Raw genomic sequence first — 19,574 nt, 5'->3', positions numbered from 1 at the left:
TGTTGTTTTATCTTAGCAATTAGGCCATGTTACAGAATATTGCTAACTCAATGAAAAATGTTAAAAATACTTTGTAAAATGACTATTCTAGACTGCAAATCTCTATCTATAATATATTCACTTAAAAAAAAATAGGGCCAGACATGGTGGCTCACACTTGTAATCCTAGCACTTTGGGACACCAAGGCAGGCAGATCACTTGAGGTCAGGAGTTTGAGACCAGCCTTGCCAACATGGTGAAACCCCGTCTCTACTAAAAATATCAAAAAATTAGCTGGGCATGGTGGCACAGGCCTGTATTCCCAGCTACTTGGGAGCTGAGGCACTAGAATCGTTTGAACCCAGGAGCCAGAAGTTGCAGTGAGCCAAGATTTTGCCACTGCACTCCAGCCTGGGTGACAGAATGAGACTCTGTCTCAAAAAATTAATAAATAAATAAATAAATCAGAGCATTGCTTTAACAACCAAGAAACTTAAAGACAAATTAATTGCCCAGTTACGGTAACCATTTTTTCTCGGGTGTATTATGAAATTTTCTTATTTTCTATATTCCATTTTTTATTCCAATGTGTTGATGTTATCTATTTTGTTTAGTCTATAGAACATCTAACTTTTTTCAGAAGACAACTCTAAACAATAGGTGAAAAGTCTGCATTTATTAAAACATCTAATGTGTACCATTATTTATCTATTTTTTATGTTTTATCTATTATTACATTGCCCAGGCTTCTTATTACATCCTCACAGCTATAATGTGAGTTTCAGTACTATCACTGTCTTCATTTTACAGAAAAGAAAACTGAGGCTGAAGAGGACAAAAACATTGCGGATGGTCAGAAAAAGTAGTCAGTGGATGACACCAGAACACAAATGCAAGTATTCTGAACTTCTAACACTTCGAAGCCAAAACTTCGAATCGCCATTTTGCACTGTCTGTGAAATAAGCAGGGCAGAAAACTGGTGGTAAGGCTGGGTGGATGTTTGAATCGCCATCATGCCATCATGTGCCTACTGAGCTCAGATATTACTGTCAGTAGGCACATACAATTGGTTTGAGTAATGAGTAATGAACTAATTGGTTTGATGATTAATTAGCTAAGTTCTAAACTCATTACAATGTAATTATAGTAATTGATTATAAAAATAAAAAATAAGTGTTATAGAAAGCTACATATATTTTATTTGGGTCAAAGATATCAAGGATCTTATTTCTGTACAATAAATAAAGATTAGGCTTACATTTGCCACTATTTATATGGTTTATCAAGTTTGAAATAAATAGTTGGGCTACAAATTATTGCAGACAATGGTTTCTGAGTGATTACCAATGTTTCAATTACAAAATCATCTATGATTAAGGATTAATACATGTCTTGGTTTTGAAGTATTTCCCTCTAAAAGTTTCTATAGAAAATATAAAAGAACATCCTTATAAAATTAATATCATTGAAGAATCCAAAGCAGAAATAATTACATGTTTAATGTTTAACTTAGTTTCAATTGAAGTACTTCTTATCACACAGCTGGGTGCTATTAGGAAAGATCTCTTCTCTCTGAGACCATTCACTCTCTGGTATACAATTTGTACAATGTTTTGAAGAATGCTGAGTGTGAAGAACTAGTTTACTATTCAATCTTATCTTATAAGTCTCTAATACTGATTTCAGAAACAATAAAGGATGTCTTTGCTGGTAGACACCATCTAGTCAGATTCATCTTCTCCATATCTAACCATATTGTTTATTTCAAAGTAAAAGGCCAAGTGATATATTTAGAGATAATGTAATGACCATCACAATACAAAATTGCATAGCATAATTTTGATTTTTATTACATTGTTATTATTTTGAGTTTCCAAATTTTATCATGAAAAGCAATCATTTTTAATATTTCCTTTGTTTCAAAAATAAAATTTTTTTAATGAATGCTGTCTCTTTATTTCAGTGCAGTAAAAATATTAGCACTACAGGTCATTAGTCTGGCAGTAAAACAATGTATTGAAGAGTAAGTCTAATCACAAATATAAGTATGAACATTTAAGAAATGAAAGCATATTGATCCTATCATTATAAAATACAAGCAGAATGTATTCCTTTTTAAGCAAATAACTACCCAAATGTATGGGCATCATCAGTGGGTCAGATCAAACCAATTGCTGTATCAGTGAAAGAACACAGACCATGCAAAATTTGAAAGGATGCAAACAGAATAAAAAGAATGCCAGAATATGATGCATCTAAACAGAATTAAAAATAAATCAAAATTATGTGTTTGGCACATAGTGGGCACAGAAAAATTATTTATTGAATTAATAAACATAGAAGGTGAAAACATACATAATTGTTTTTCTTTCAGTCACTGAACAATATCAGTGGGTCACTTCAGGGACTGAAGCCTACAGATTGGCTCTCAAGAGGCCTCACAGGGGCTCTTTATTGCCTTAGTGAATTTCTTATGATACAAGACCTACTGATCAATGTTGAGGAGTCTGCAGTCTAATTGTTTTAAAACACAGAGTGCGTGAATCTCTCAGAGACCAATCCCACTAACCAAGATAATCAGACTTCCTTACACAAGTCAGAATGCTCATTTACTCATTTGAAATGAGATATTTCATCACTGATTTTTGCATTCTCTTCCTGAGAGTAGATCTATACAGGAAACCAAAGCATAAACTAAAGGTTGATTGGTGGTCCTTGACTTACAAAAAGGAGAGCTGGCAGAAGCAAATGTGAAGGCTTCAGTTTGTGACAGCCTGATATGTCCATTTTACAACAAGGAGTCTCTTGCTTAGGAGACAGGCAGTTGACAAATATGTCAGCTAAAGCATCCTCTCTTGTATATTACCACTAGAATTTGCCATTCTAATCACCACTCCTTTTAGGATTAACACACTTTTTACTGAATATCTAATGGGTAACATCAGGCCTGGTTGCCCATCACCCACAAGTTATTTGTTTTATTTATTATCTCTTGTACCTACAACTTGAATTTAAAGTATATCTTTATAGACTCTAAAATACATGTTGTGGTAATTTGTCTTATTCTTCTCAGATTGCCATCTTCATCTGAAAATTGACACATTTCCACCATTGTGCCCTGTAGAATCATTTGATATATTTGCACATTTAAAACTCTCTGCTTCTACTTATAGGGACATAAGAATTATGTGGGGCGGGGGTTGGGGGGAGACACAATATTTAGAAACCAAGTTAAAAAGTTCCTTTCTCTCTGGATACTTTAAATTTACTTGAGGATACTCCTATTTTCTTCTTTGAAATCCTAGTAGCTGGAGGAAAAGAATAAAAAGGAAATTACTCTGCCCAGCTATCAGCAACTGGGGAAGAATAGGAGGAATGTTGATCACTCTCTAACAGGTTGGTAATTATATCCACTATTCTCCCATGGCATAAATACCATCAGTGTGGTAGAAATCACATTAGGTTGGAGGTAAGAGTATCAGGATGAGGTCTTTCCTATCTCTGGCAATAATTAATTGTGTAACATTGAACACATTATTTAATCTCAGTTGTAAATGGGGTTACACAGTTATCAGAAGTTCTTCATGCCATCATGCTTGTGACATTCACAGAATCCTATCAGTAATTGTGGCTAATTAATGCAGGGATCCTTGAGAGTAGGGTAAGGAGAACACAAACCTGGAGAAGAGAAAAATGTATTTGATTCTCAGAGCAGAAAGAAATATGTTCATTTTTGATAAACCCATAATTGAAGAGGACAGGAATAGATCTTTAACTTTTTCTTCAAATGCTAGCAGTTTCTAGAACTCTCTAAGCTCACAGAATTCACAGTATATTTTATATTTGAGAGAAAAAAATATTTCGAGAGGACATCAAAAATCCACTTGTAAATATTTTTGGTATGAGATAGCAATTTGTAATAGGTATTGGTTTCTCAACTTTTTTCCATATTACAAAATGCTCAAAAATTGCTTTATGTCTGATCATAATTTCTCATAAATCATGAGTTAAAATATGCGGTGGTATAAAACAATCCATGTGTAATGATTTGAAATCAAATTCAATTTGCATTAAAATTCCACTGAAAAGACTTTTTTTTCCTTAGGGTAATCCCATTCTTATAACATAGCTGAATTGATATTTAATATACACATACAACATTTATTTATTTATTTATTTATTTATGTATTTGAGATGGAGTCTTCCTCTGTCTCCCAGGCTGGAGTGCAGTGGCACAATCTTGGCTCACTGCAACCTCCACCACTTGGGTTCAAGCAATTCTTCTGCCTCAGTCACTCAAGTAGCTGGGATTACAGGCATGCACCACCACACACCCAGCTAATTTTTGTATTTTCTGTAGAGACAGGGTTTCACCACATTGGCCAGGCTGGTCTAGAACTCCTGGCCTCAAGCGACCCGCCTGCCTTAGCCTCCCAAAGTGCTGGGATTACAGAGGTGAGCCACCACATCCAGCTGATGTACATACACAATTTCTTGGGAAGCAAAGGGACATTTGGTTATATCTCTGGCCAGAAAGAACAACTTTCCTTTGTTACACTTATGACTGATTTCTAACAGAGAAGAATCACAGGTGAGGCAATGTGGGATTTATCTCACAGCTAATATTTTCCAATTTTGTTACATAAAAGGCTAATCATCAACCTTTTTTGCCCTCAGTGTACTCATCAATAAAATATAGAAAAATGAACAAGCACACAAGGAAATATGATAATTTCTAAATTGTAATAATATTCATAATATATGTAACGCAATGCTTGGCACATAGGCAACTAATCTAGGGGGCAATTCTTTTTTCTTCTTCCTCCTTTTCCTCCTCTTTTGTCTCTTCATCTTTCAAATTATTATTAATGTCTAATATATCAAATTAGGAGTTTGGGTGGAGAAAGGAATTAAACTAATTCATGCCATAACTTCTCTGTATACAGGTGCCAGTTAGATTGGAAATAGTGGTTATAATTAAACTGAGTATTTCTACTTAATAAATAATACAAAGTGAACAATCAAATGTATTTGGAACCACTAACCTGAATATTGAAAATATCATCTTTCTTTCCAAATGAGCTCCCCTCTTTCTGACTGCCCAATTTATGGTAATGACATCAAAACCTTTCTATTATTCAGAATTAAAACCCTGGGTTTATGTTTTATTTATTTTCTTTTTCTTTACTTTTGTACACTTGCAAAGCCTGTAATAATTGATGTGAATTATATTTACACCATCTTTCCAGATTTCACAGGTATTATTCAATTTCTAGTGCTCTCTCTGTCTCACCAGGACATGACAGCTTTCTAAATATAGTGTGCTTTAATAATCATTAGCACACTCACTTTATATCTTTGTAGGGAAGAAATGAGAACTGCACCATAATTCAAATGATAGCTTGATAACTGAAGAAAAGATCAGAAATAAAGGATGCTAAGTAATTAATTAGGGCTTTCTGTGTAATAGGGATTATTTTTTTTTAATCCTTAATAAAACTTGTTAAAAATTTCTAGCAATTTATGTACACCTGGCTACTCTTTACCAATGACTTTTGTGACAATAGAGAATAAAATCTTATCAAAGTTTAATGCTGCCAAAAAGTTGGTTTTGTGATTGTCAAAGAGACCTTATAGTAATACTCTATGCATATACTTGTTCATATTTTGAATTTTTTAAATATTCACTCTGTCCCTTTGGCTTTTGGCTTTTGATTTTTTCTGTTACTATATCACACCTCATTCTAGGTACTTACCACTGGCTTTATTTAATGGTGTCACAAAGATGGAAAATGAAAAAAAATGTTACTTTGCAGTATGACTGGATGAATTAATGATTGACACATAAAAGTAAACACGTAGAATAAGTATAATGCAGTATATTAACATGCACATTAGTTTTCACTACTTAAGAGACAATTACAAGATCTCTGTGGCATACAAATCAGGAAATTAATTCTTGCCCACAGGTTGAGCTGATCTAGCCTTGGTTGTGCTTGGTGGCACTGCTACAGGCTTCCAAGCATCTGGGCATATCTCCAAACTGTTGGTTGGAATGAGATCTGTTCTATATTTCTCCCATTCTCCTTTTATTAGTGGCCACCTGGGACATGTTCTTGTAGAGAATGGCATGAGTGCAATACAATAAGCCAAACTATGAAGGCACATTTAAAACCTTTGCTTGTTTCAAATATGCTCATATTCCACTAGCCAGAGCAAGTCACAGGACCAAACCCACGGAGGCCCTGAGTGTATACAAACCTCAAGAATAGGAGAGAGGAGAATAAATACCTGTCAGTCAGTAACATAATGCATCAATACACTATAATAGAAAATAAAACTTTTAAGGTAGCTGCCAGTATAAGGTTGGATTTTATTGTACAGCCAAATAGAAAACTTTTGAAGATATATATATTTTTTTCCTCCCAAACCACCTCTGCTGTCTTGGTTTCTACTTTAAATGACGAGAAGGTATAATAATCAGATGGAGTCCCATTCCAGGACACTGATTAAGCCCCATTTATTGGTGTATATTTTTGGCAGACATTTGATGTGTCTCCTTCCTTCTCCACACCTTACCAAATGCAGTCCACCACCACGTTGTCTCTGATGCTGTTACACATCCTATCTGCATAATAAACTGACCCAGGAAGAGCTAGCACATGGCAGGATATGTCATCTCATGCGTGCTTTCCCTTTTAATCCACTGAACATGTCCATGGGTGGGACTTGCTATGGTCTGAAAGTTCATGCCCCCGTGAAGTTTATATATTAAAATACACTCGAGGTGATGGTATGAGGAAGTCGGGACTTTGAGAGGTAAGTAGGTCATGCTTCTTTCAAATAAGCTCATGTTCCACTAGCCAGAGAAAGTCGTATGATCAAGCCCATGCGGTACATGAGTATATACAAATCTCAAGAATGAGAGAGAGTGGAACTCTCATGAAGGGGAATCATGTCCTTATAAAAGAGACGAGAGACCTGTCACACCTTTTACCACAGGAGGACACAGCTAGAAAATCTATGAACCAGAAACCCCTCACCTGCCACCAAATCTGCTAGCATCATGATCTTGGACTTCCCAACCTCCAGAACTGTAAGAAATGAATTTCTGTTATTTATGCTACCTGGTTTATGGTATATTGGTATAGCAGCCAGTCATCTTAATACAAAATCAGAACAAAAATTATTCTTTCTTTGAATATTTTTAAGTACAAGGGAGGCATGAGCTGATTTCTGTTTTATATTATTTACAAAAATGATTATGGCACAGTGTGGAGAATGAAAATCCTGGTGGCCATGGAATCATTAGAGGAGATGAGAATTTGAACAAAAGCAATAAGAACCATGGATGAAAAGGAAGGATTATCATTTTTTTTAATGGTGAAACTAATAGTATTTAGAAAACGGCTGAATTAATGAGATATGAAGGCTATCAAGTTTTTATCTTGGATGGCTAGATGAAAGGTTGCTAGCTTTTTGTATTCAGTAGCAATAAAGTATTTTGCAAAAGTCCATTAATATTTGCTACTCAAAATGATATCTTATTAAAAGTCACCAATTGAGTATCTCATTGATGCAGAAATTCCTTCCATAGCATTACAAAGTTATTTATCCTTTTTCTACCAAGTGTGTTTTTTTTCAGTGATGGAAATATAACTTTCTTTTATGATATTGCTTTCTTTTTTCAGTTATTATTATTATTATTATTTTTAATTATACTTTAAGTTTTAGGGTACCTGTGCACATTGTGCAGGTTAGTTACATATGTATACATGTGCCATGCTGGTGCGCTGCACCCACTAACTCGTCATCTAGCATTAGGTATATCTCCCAATGCTATCCCTCCCCCCTCCCCCACCCACCACAGTCCCCAGAGTGTGATATTCCCCTTCCTGTGTCCATGTGATCTCATTGTTCAATTCCCACCTATGAGTGAGAATATGCGGTGTTTGGTTTTTTGTTGATATTGCTTTCTATTAACAGGTAGTTTCCATTATTAGACACTTAAATATTATGACACAAAATATTCAATTCCTGAAAATTAGAATTTCTAGCTGCTGTATCATTAGCCTAATTCTTTGATATATATTTCTATGGTATTTTTCAAAATTAATTTATTTTATTTCTTTTTTAAAATTTCCAACTTTTAAGTTCGGGGTACATGTACAGAATGTGCTGGTTTGTTACATAGGCGAACGTGTGCCATGGTGGTTTGCAACACAGATCATCACACCACCCAGGTGTTAAGCTCAGCATCCATTAGCTATTATTCCTGATCCTCTCCTTCCTCTGACACCTACCCTCCAACAGTCCCAAGGGTGTGTCATTCCCCACAATGTGTTCTCATCATTTAGTTCCCACTTGTAAGTCAGAACATGTAGTATTTGGTTTTCTGTTCCTGCATTAATTTGCTAAGGATAATGGCCTCCAGCTCCATCTGTGTCCCTTTAAAGAACATAATCTCACTCCTCCTTATGGCTGTATAGTATTCCATGGTGTATATGTATCACATTTTCTTTATCCAGTCTATCCTTGATGGGCATTTAGGTTGATTCCATGTCTTCACTATTGTGAATAGTGCTGCAATGAACATACGTGTGCATGTGTCTTTATAATAGCAAAATTTATATTCCTTTGGGTATATACTCAGTAATGGGATCCCTGGACAGACTTTCTGATAGCCATTCTTAGTGGTGTGAGATGACATCTCATTATGGTTTGATTTGCATTTCTCTAACGCACAGTGATGTTGAGCTTTCCCTCAAATGTTTGTTGGTCGCATAAATGTCTTCTTTTGAGAAGTGTTTGTTCATGTTCTTTGCCCACTTTTTAAAGGTTTGTATTGTTTTCTTGTAAATTTGTTTAAGTTCCTTGTAGATGCTAGATATTAGATCTTTGTCAGGTGGATAGATTGCAAAACATTTCTCCCATTCTGTAGGTTGTCTGTTTACCAATTTATCAATGTGCAAAATTGTTTATCAATGTGCAAAATTGACTAGCATTACTATACACCAAAAACAGGCAAGCCAAGAGCCAAATCATAAATGAACTCCCATTTGAAATTGCCACAAAAAATATACCTATGAATTCAGCTAACAAGAGAAGTGGAGGACATCTTCAAGGAGAACTATAAACCACTGCTCAAAGAAATCAGAGATGACACAAACAAATGGAAAAAAAATAGAAAATAGGTTTTTTTTCCTAATTCTGTGAAGAATGTCAATGGGAATTTAATGGGAATAGCATTGCATCTATAATTGCTTTGGGCAGTATGGCCATTTTCAAAAGATAGTTTCTTTTGCTGTGCAGAAACTCTTTACTTTAAATAGCTCCCATTTGTCAACTTCTGCTTTTGTTGCAATTGCTTTTGGTGTCTTCATTTTGAAATCTTTTCCTGTGCCTATATCCTTAATGGTATTTCCTTGATTTTACTCTAGGGTTTTTATAGTTTAGGGTTTTACTTTTAAGTCTTTAATCAGTCTTGAGTTGAATTTTGTGTGTGGTGTAAGGAATGGGTCCAGTTTCAATTTTCTGCATATGGCTAGCCAGTTCTCCCAGCACAGGACATTAGATAGAGAATCCTTTCCTCATTGCTTATTTTTGTCAGCTTTGTGGAAGATCAGATGGTTTTAGGTGTGTGGTCTTATTTCTGGGTTCTCTATTCTGTTCCATTGATCTATGGGTCTATTCTCCTTCTAGTACCATGCTGTTTTTGTTGCTATAGCTTTGTATTATAGTTTGAAGTTGGGGAGAGTGATGCCTCTAGCTTTGTTCTTTTTGCTTAGGATTGCCTTGGCTATATGGGCTGTTTTTTGGTTCCATGTAAATTTTAGAATAGTTTTCTTTTTCTAATTCTGTGAAGAATATCAATGGTAATTTAATGGGGATAGTGCTCAATCTATAATTGCTTTGGGCAGTATGACCATTTTCAAGATACCGATTCTTACTATACATGAGCGTGGAATGTTTTTTCCATTTGTTTGTGTCATCTCTGATTGCTTTGAGCAGTGGCTTATAGTTTTCCTTGAAGAGGTCCTCCACTTCTCTTGTTACCTGAATTCCTAGGTATTTTATTTTTTTGTGCCAATTGTGAATGGGAGTTCATTTATGATTTGGCTCTTGGCTTGCCTTTTGTTGGTGTATAGTAATGCTGGTAATTTTTGCACATTGGTTTTGTATTTGAAGACTTTGCTGAAGTTGCTCATCAGCTTAAGATGCTTTTGGGCTGAGCTGATGGGGTTTTCTAAGTATAAGATCATGTCATTTGCAAACAAAGATAATTTGTCTTCCTCTCTTCCACTTTGAATACGCTTTATGTCTTTCTCTTGCCTGAATGTCCTGGCCAGAACTTCCAATACTATGTTGAATAAGAGTGGTAAAAGAGGTAAATCTTGTCTTGTGCCAGTTTTCAGTGGGAATACTTCCAGTTTTTACCCATTCTGTATAATATTGGCTGTGGGTTTGTCATATATGCTTATACTATTTTGAATTATATTCCTTCAATAGTTAGTTTATTGAGAGTTTTTAACATAAAGGGATGTTGAATTTCATTGAAGGTCTTTTATGAATCTATTGAGATAATCATGTGGCTTTCGTTTTTAGTTCTGTTTATGTGATTAATCACATTTATTAATTGCTTATGTAGAACCAGCCTTGCATTCCAGGGATGAAGCCTACTCGATCGTGGTGGATAAGCTTTTTGATGCACTGCTGGATTCAGTTTGTCAGTATTTTGTTGAGGATTTTTGCATCGATATTGATCAAATATACTCACCTGAAGTTTTCTTTTTTTGTTGTATCTCTACCAGGTTTTGGTATCAGGATGATACTTGCCTCATAGAATGTGCTAGGGAGGGGTCTCCTTTTCAATAGGAATGGTACCAGCTCCTCTTTGTGCCTCTGCTGGAATCCAGCTGTGAATTCATCTGGTCCTGAGCTTTTTTTGGTTGGTAGGCTTTTTATAACTGTCTTAATTTGAGAACTTACTGGTGTCTTCAGGGATTCAATTTCTTCATTATTCAATCTTGGGAGAGTGTATGTGTACAGGTATTTATCCATTTCTTCTAGATTTTCTAGTTTATATGCATAAAGGCATTTATAGTATTCTCTGATGGTTGTATTTCTGTGGGATCAGTTCTAATATCCCCCTTATTTCTGATTGTGTTTATTTGAATCTTCTCTCTTTTCTTCTTTAGTAGTCTAGCTTGTGGTCTATCTATTTTATTTTATTTTTTTAAAAAAGCAGCTCCTGGATTTGTTGATTTTTTGAAGGGTTCGTCGTGTCACTACCTCCTTTAGTTCAGCTCTGATCTTGGTTATTTCTTGTCTTCTGCTAGTTTTAGGGGTTTTTTGCTTGTTTGTTTGTTTGTTTGTTTTGCTCTTGGTTCTCTAGCTCTTTTAGTTGTGATGTTAAGTTGTTAATCTGAGATCTTTCTAGCTTTTTGATGTGGAAATTTAGTGCTATAAATTTCCCTCTTAACACTGCTTTAGCTGTGTCCCAGAGATTCTGGTACATTGTATGTTTGTTGTCATTAGTTTCAAAGAACTTCTCAATTTCTGCCTTAGTTTTTTATCTACCCCAAAGTCATTCAGGAGCAGGTTGTTCAATTTCCTTTTAGTTGTATGGTTTTGAATGAATTTCTTAATCTTGAGTTCTAATTTGATTATGCTGTGGTCCAAGAGATGTTTTTTCATGATTTCAGTTCTTTTGCATTTGCTGAGGAGTGTTTTACTTCCAATTACGTGATCAATTTTAGAGTAGGTGCTGTGTGGTGATAAGATGGATGTATATTCTGTTGTTTTGGGGTAGAGAGCTCTGTAGATATCTATGGGGTCCACTTGATCCAGAGCTGAGTTCAGGTCCTGAACATATTTGTTAATTTTTTGTCTTGATGATCTGTCTAATATTGTCAGTGAGGTGTTAAAGTCTCGCACTATTATTGTGTGAGAGTCTAGGTGTCTTTGTAGGTCTCTAAAAACTTGCTTTATAAATCTGGGTGCTCCTGTATTGGGTGCATATCTATTTAGGATAGTCAGCTCTTCTTGATGAATTGAACCCTTTACCATTATCTAATGCCCTTCTTTGTCTTTTTTGATCTAGTTGGTAAAGTCTGCTTTTTTAGAAACTAGGATTGCTACCCCTGCTTTTTTCTGTTTTCCATTTGCTTGGTAAATTCTCCTCCATCCCTTTATGTACAGCCTATGTGTGTCTTTACACATGAGATGGGTCTTGAAGACAGCACACTAATGGGTATTGGTTCTTTATCCAGTTTGCCATTCTGTCTCTTAATTGGAGCATTTAGCCCATTTAAATTTAAGGTTAGTATTGTTATGTGTGGATTTGTCATCATGATGCTAGCTGGTTATTTTGCAGACTTGTTTATGTTTATGACTTCATGTGTCACTGATCTGTGTACTTCAGTGTGTTTTTGTATGGCTGGTAATAACTTTTCCTTTTCATATTTAGTGCTTTATTCAGGAGCTCATGTAAGGCAGGTCTGGTGGTACCAAATTCTGTCAGCATTTGCTTGTCTGAGAAGGATCTTATTTCCCTTTGCTTATGAAGTTTAGTTTGTCCAGATATGAAATTCTGGGTTAGAAATTCTTTTCTTTAAGGATGTTAAATATTGGCCCCTGATCTCTTCTGGCTTGTAGGGTTTCTGCTGAGACATCCACTGTTAGTCTGATGGGCTTCCTTTTGTAGGTGACCTGGCCTCTCTCTCTGGTTGTCCTTAACAATTTTTTCTTTCATTTTATTCTTGGAGAATCTGATGATTATATGACTTGAGGATGATCTTTTTGTGTAGTATCTTACTGAGACTCTCTGCATTTCTTGAATTTGAATATTGACCTGTCTAACTAGGTTGGGGAAGTTCTCCCAGATTATATCCTGAAATATGTTTCCAAAATTGGTTCCATTCTCCCCATCTCTTTCAAATACCTCAATCAATCATAGATTCAGTCTCTTTACATAATCCCATATTTCTTGGAGGTTTTGTTTATTTCTTTCATTTTTTTCTCTGTTCTTGTCTGCCTGTCTTATTTCAGATAGACAGTCTTCAAGCTCTGAGATTCCTTCCTCCATTTGGTTTATTCTGCTAGTAATGCTTGTGATTGCATTATAAAGTTCTTGTAGAGTGCTTTTTCAGCTCTATCAGATCAGTTATGTTTCTCCTTATACTGGCTATTTTGGCTGTCAGCTCCTGTATTGTTTAATCATGATTCTTTTCTTCTTTGCATTGTGTTACAACATGCTACTGTAGCTCAGCGAGGCTCATTCTTATCCACATTCTGAAATCTACTTCTGTCATTTCAGTCATCTCAGCCTCAGCCCAGTTCTAAACCCTTGCTGGAGAGATGTAGCCATCATATGGAGGAAAGGGGGCACTCTGGCTTTTTGAATTTTCAGCGTTTTTGTGCTTTTTTTTTTTTTTTACTGTATCTTTGTGGGCTTATCTATCTTTGATCTTTGAGGTTGCTGACCTTTGGGTAGGTGTGTGTGTGTGTGTGTGTGTGTGTTTTATTGCTGTTGTTTGTCACTTTGTTTTTATTTTAATAGTATGTTCACTCTTCCATAAGGCTGCTGCAGTTTGCTGGGGGTCTGCTCCAGACCCTAGTCACCTTGGTTTTTCCCATACCTGGAGGTATCACTAGGGCTGTGAAACAGCAAAGATGGCAGCCTGGCCCTTCCTCATGAAGCTCCATCCCAGGGAGTACTGATCTGTTGTTGTCCCAAATGCCTGTAGGAAGGGGCTGGAGATCTGGGTTGGGAGGTCTATCCCAGTCAGGAGAAATGGGATGAGGGACCCGCTTAAAGAAGCAGTCTGGCTGCATTTTGGTAGAACAGCTGTGCTGTGTTGGCAATCCTTTCAGCTCTGATCAGGTTGGGCTCTCCAAGGCCCACAGGCTGGGCTGGCTGAGATGCCCAAACAGCAAAGATGGCAGCCTGCCCCATTCCCCAGGCACTCCATCCCAGGAAGATATTAGAGCTCTGTCAGCCATAGAAGATGTGCAGGGGTGGCTGGAGGCCCTGGCTGGGAGGACCTGCCCAGCAAGGAAGAATGGATCCAGGTCCATTTTAAAGAAGCAGCCTGGTCAGGCCTTGACAAAATAGCTTTGCTGTGCTGGGGAACTGCCTCAGCCCAGGTCAGCTAGGACTCTCCAAAGCCTGGAAACTGGAATGGCTGAGTCATCCAAACAAACAAGGTGGTGATCCACCCCTCCTCCCAGGCAACCCATCCCAGGGAGAGATCAGAGCTCTGTCCATAGAATATGGGCAGGCGGTGATGGGTAGAGGTCTCAGCTTGAGAGGTCCCACCCAGTGAGGAGAAATGTCTCAGACAGGCTCCATTCTGCTGCTGGTGGCTGGCTGGCTGGAATTTCAAGCCAATGGGTATTATCTTGTGAGGTGCTGTGGAAGTGGGGCCTGCAGACCAAGGCTGCTCTGCCCTCTGGATTCAGTCCCCTTGCTAGTGGTATGTGCAGACCTCCTGCCTTGCCTGACTGGCAGTCACCTTTGTTGGGGGATCCCAGGGCTGGGGTCTCTATGTGTTCCTGAGCAGCTGCACTGCCGAGACTCCACATAGCTCTGTGTGTCAGACCCAAGGCTCTAGTTGCATGGGCTCACCAGGGGCTCTCCTGATCTGAGGGTTGCAAAGATCTGTGGGAGAAATGGGTTTCCTGGGGTCAGACATTCAGCTATTGCTTCTCTTGGCTGGCGGTGGGGATTCCCTTGCCTCCATCTAGCTCCGGGGTGGGCCGTTACCCCGCCCTGCTTTTCTTCTTTCTCCATGGGTTGAGTTGTTTACCTATCAGTCCCAATATGAGTACCTGGATATTTCAGATGAAGGTGCTGTATTCATTAACCCATTTTTTTCCTCTCTGTGAGTGCTATGGACAGCAGCTGCTTCTAATTAGCCATCTTGCCCACCTCCCTCCCCCCATACTCCTGTTTTTTAATGGGACTTTTGAAACAAAATATATTACTTTAGAAATAGCCAATTTCCCCCCTAAATTAAATTGTTGGTCTTAGCTTTAAGTCAACTATAATTCTTGTATAATTTTTCACATAAAATTGATCTTTTATCCATAAACCAGCAACAGGATTTTTCTTAGTGTCAGTAAACATTCTTTTTTTCCCCCAAGTTTTAAATGATGTAATGACTATTTCTTCTGAAGGTTTTAGTTAATATTCTATACAAGAAGCATCTTATTTACTTTAATTTAAATGTTTAGTTTGTCTCTTCCTTCTTCTTTGGGTTCTCTGGTTAATCTAACTGGCATCTTTGATGCCAAAACACTTTTAACTCCGGATTTGATTGTTTGGCTCATTTTGTTTATTAACTTTTCATCCTCTCTAGTAAACCAAGTGTAAATTTGCCATTTCTCAAATTCTTTCACATTTTTCTAGACAATGGATGGTTTGTAATTATGGCACTTGTGCTTGTATTTTAACAAATGCTGCAGATCTCTCAGGCTGTTTATATGAGAACATATTTCCGAGATTTAGATTAACTCTTATTTTTCTCCTCTTCCCCTCTAAGTGACTACAGTTTTTTTGTTGTTGTTGTTCTTCGGAAGCTTATAAGAAAGCTGTCTTTTGTTAATTTACTCATCATTGTGTTCACTCATTGCATATTACATGATAACCACCATGCTAGGCATTAGCACAAAAAGTAAGACAAAGACTTTAAACCATAGAAGTTCAAACCTTGATAGGACATAGGATCTTAAACATATAATGGCAACACAGTGTGCTAAATGTTGTGATAGAGACGTATAGGGAGGTAGAACAAAGGGGTTAACAAAGGTTTTACAGCAGAGAAGGTACTTGCCTGTGAAATACAAGTTTGTCAGGCCTAGGAAGAACAATCTTTTCCAGGCAATTTGACTTATTTGCATTTACTAAGTATTAGCCTTTTTTTAATGTAGCACACTACAAACTTAAAATAATACTCTATCGATCTAACTTTCTTTTTTCCTATTTTTTATACTGTCTCTGGTTCACTTCTCTGGTCACCTCTCTTCTTAGAGTTAAACAAATAATCAGGAACTTTATATATTTTGTTGTATTTCTTCACTCCATTTCATATGCCCTAACTCAGAATATAATAAAATGCCTGTTATAACCCAAGATAGTTATGAAAAGATGTTTGACTTTGTTAGAAGAACAAATCAATTATAGTTTGGTCATATTTTTGGATAGTGTGATGGAAAGAGAGAACATTTTGAAAATTTTATCTATCTTTCTGAAATAAATATTTCCAGAAATCTTAATTATCCTTTTGAAAGTCTATGCTGACATGCACTTTTATTTTATTTTTATCACAGTCATTTCTTTATAGCTGCATTGTCTGTGAAGCTGAGTCTACTTAACTGACTTGTGCACACACCATACTGAAAGAAAGAGATGCCAGCATACAAGAACTAAAGAGCCTGTCTTTGAATGTTCATGACAAAACAAAAGTAGCAAGAAAGCAACATCAGCAGAACATACAAAAGTAGCAAAAAATAATTGCCAATCATTCTGTAACCTTAAAAAAAAATTTACTCATTGAAAATAAAGTGAAAATTCATCCTTAAAGTTGGCATAAAAAACAGTGCTAAAATTTAGTTCCCCATTGGAATGAATGCTTTCTTGACAGGGTAACAAATGAAAATTGGATCAGGGACACATTTTCAGTGAAAAAGACGCACTGCCAGATGGCTTCTTGGCAAAGGAAAAGGAAGAGTTGATTAAACCGTCATGTGACGACTTCAAATTCAGCTAAGTACAGCTTAGCAACTTTTTGTTGAGAAGGAGAAAGGAGGATATTCAGGTTCTAGGCGTGATTGTAACATTATTAAGGTTTGAGATCACTTTGCAGCTTCACCGGTTTTCTATCATTGGTTTCGATAAGGAAAATATAAAATTAGTCCCACCCAAGAACAAAATACTTTGCTGAATAAAACTTGAATTTCCTCAGAACTAATTCTTTGAAATCATCGTGCAAACACACTCCTCATGAAGTACATTTTACTTTTCAAGACAAACATATTGTACATATTCATTTATAGACACTACTATTTCAAGATGAATTAGAATCTTGCACCCTTATTGTCTCAGATAGCAATGGAAAGTATTATAAAACTTGTACTAAAATGCAAACATATTCCCTAAAGGATTTGCTTCCCTTGTCTTTCTTTCATCTCTCTCATATCTTTTGGTAGGACATCACTAGATTGCTTTCAAACCTGCACTGGCTTCATCTGTTGGTGTTGTCAATTACACAGGTTCCAACTCTTCTGCCTTGGGAGACCCAGTGACAATACTCCACATCTTTGGATTCAATGCTTGATCTAGGAGTGGGCATATAACTCAAGTGCAGCAGTCAGCCTCAATTTTGGAACTATGGATGCTGGGAGAGGGTCTCTCTGCTGCTGAAGCTTCTGGATGCCAAAGAACATGCTAGCTAATTACTGTCGTATAGCAAAAGTCTGCCTAAGAGTAAAGGAAAACCAGGAAGCACAGATAAAAGTGAGTGGAAAAGACAAACATAGTTCTGATGGCAGTGTTTTCAAGGCAGGCTCCTGCTTTGCTTAAAAGCATCTCTAACCTTATAATTTATAATTATATAATCCATTAATATTTTCTCTTTAATTATTAGGATTTCTATCATTAATTTAAAAAAGTGTCTTGAGTACATGACTAATATACTGAGAACCTGTGTTTTGGAGGTGAATTATCTATATATTCATTTAAGAGAAATGATATTTATGTTGATCTAAGTAAATAGCATTCCTGAACAATTTCTCTAAAAGAGTAACATTCACAATAGCAAATATGTGATCTGGAGATTCTAGGAATTTGAAGTAAGAGACTCTATCATACACACATTTCCAGCTCCCCATAGCGTAGGACTCATAAGGCTTTCTGAACGTAACTATAACTGAATGCTGGTTTCCTTGCCTATAAAATATTATATGCAAACTCATAAGGAACACTGTTTGTACCTATCATATTCATGAGTAAACTGCTTATCTTCATTGCAGTATATTTTTGTCTTAAATTTTTCTTTTTTGAGTTTTTATGCTCTTGTATAACTCCACAGTAGTTGGCAGTGAAAAAGTAAAAATTAGAAATTCAATTAGAAAATGTCCACAAGACTTAAATTCTTCTACTCATACCCTTCTATGGATCATTCTATAAAATATTAATAAGCAGTTTCACTCATAATTATGGTGATTCATGAGTGTTATCATTATAATAGTATGCTTTCATCTAGTACCTTCTGCTCTGCTTAAAACACTTTATGCATATTATTATATTATTTCATTTGCCTCCTGTACCTTCTTTTCTGGGAACCTACTGTTTTGTGAATAAAATAATTGGTAGAGTACAATTCAGCCAAAAAGTTACCAACAAACACACCAAACAACAAAAAAAAATACTCTCACTATGGTTGCTATTGTTTTGGTATTCCTCATAAATATAAACAATACGTATTTTACTGGAGCTTTTATGATGGACATGAAGAGAGAATTTACATTATACAACACTGAAATGTTTAAGAAAGTCTATGTAGACATCTTTTCTCAATTTTCAATTCTCATTCTGAAACCACAGTCTCTTATCTTTCTTTCCTTTACAGGTCTTACATTTCCTAATCCTTGTCTGATCCTTTCTGTCCCTCCTCTCTCTTATTTACACACAGTAATTTAGCTCCATACCCACCCTTATCAACCATACCTACATCCTTCACTGTGCTCATCAAAATGATCAGAACAACATGCCTTAAAACATACTTGTCAGGCCAGGCACAGTAGCTAATGCCTGTATTCCAGCACTTTGAGAGGCTGAAACGGATGATCACTTGAACGCAGGAGTTCGAAACAAACCTGGGCAACATAACGAGACCTCATCTCTAAAATTAAAAAAAAAATTAGCTAGGCATGGTGTGTGTGCTGGTAGTCTCAGATATTCAGGAGGCTGTGATGGATCGCTTGAGCCCAGGAGATTGAGGCTGCAATGAGCTGTGATTGCACCACTACACTCTAGCTTGGGTGACAACGTGAGACACTGTCTCAAAAAACAAAACAAAACAAAAAACATACTTGTCAAAGCTTATATGCATTCAAATCACCTGGGAATGTTTTTAAAATGCAGATTTTTATTTAGTGGGTTTGTGGGGGAAACTTGTCTGGGGCTTTGGATTTTCAAGAATCTAGGTAACACCAATGTTTTAGGTCTGAGGACAAACCTTTGAGTAGCAAGAATTAGAAAATTGAAGATGAACATTAATGGCCAAAACTCCTTTTCTCCCTTTTTAATACTAGTGGGTGCCAATCTATTATTAAGAGACACAATTTGCTCAGTTATAAAATGGGAATAAAGGTGCTCACCTTTACATGGTAATTGTGAAATTTAAAGAAAATATTATACTTTACATGTTTTGAAACTTAAAGGATTACATAAATGTAGATTGTTATGCTACTTACATTGCATATGTTTCTATGCAGTAATTTAATTAATGTTTATAGAGAATCTCCTAGTGTGAGGTCTTCTGTTAGGTGACAAAGGTACATCAATAAAAAATGAGACACAGTCTCTCT

General features: G+C 36.4%; 1 long non-coding RNA gene across 1 annotated transcript in view; it reads left to right on the top strand.

Annotated features, from left to right (window-relative positions):
• LOC117981073 (uncharacterized) overlaps positions 1 to 1,827 on the top strand; it is a 211,609-nt gene extending 209,782 nt beyond the window's left edge. The window contains exon 3 of the long non-coding RNA XR_008625932.1: positions 791 to 1,827. This is a non-coding gene — a long non-coding RNA (uncharacterized LOC117981073). The remainder of the gene's footprint in view (positions 1 to 790) is intronic.
• The last annotated feature ends 17,747 nt before the right edge of the window (positions 1,828 to 19,574 follow it).

Source organism: Pan paniscus, chromosome 6, assembly GCF_029289425.2.
Source record: "Pan paniscus chromosome 6, NHGRI_mPanPan1-v2.0_pri, whole genome shotgun sequence".
Classification (NCBI taxonomy): domain Eukaryota; kingdom Metazoa; phylum Chordata; class Mammalia; order Primates; family Hominidae; genus Pan; species Pan paniscus.
The sequence above is the reverse complement of the archived record's forward strand: the minus strand, read 5'-3'. Positions and strand labels throughout refer to the sequence as shown.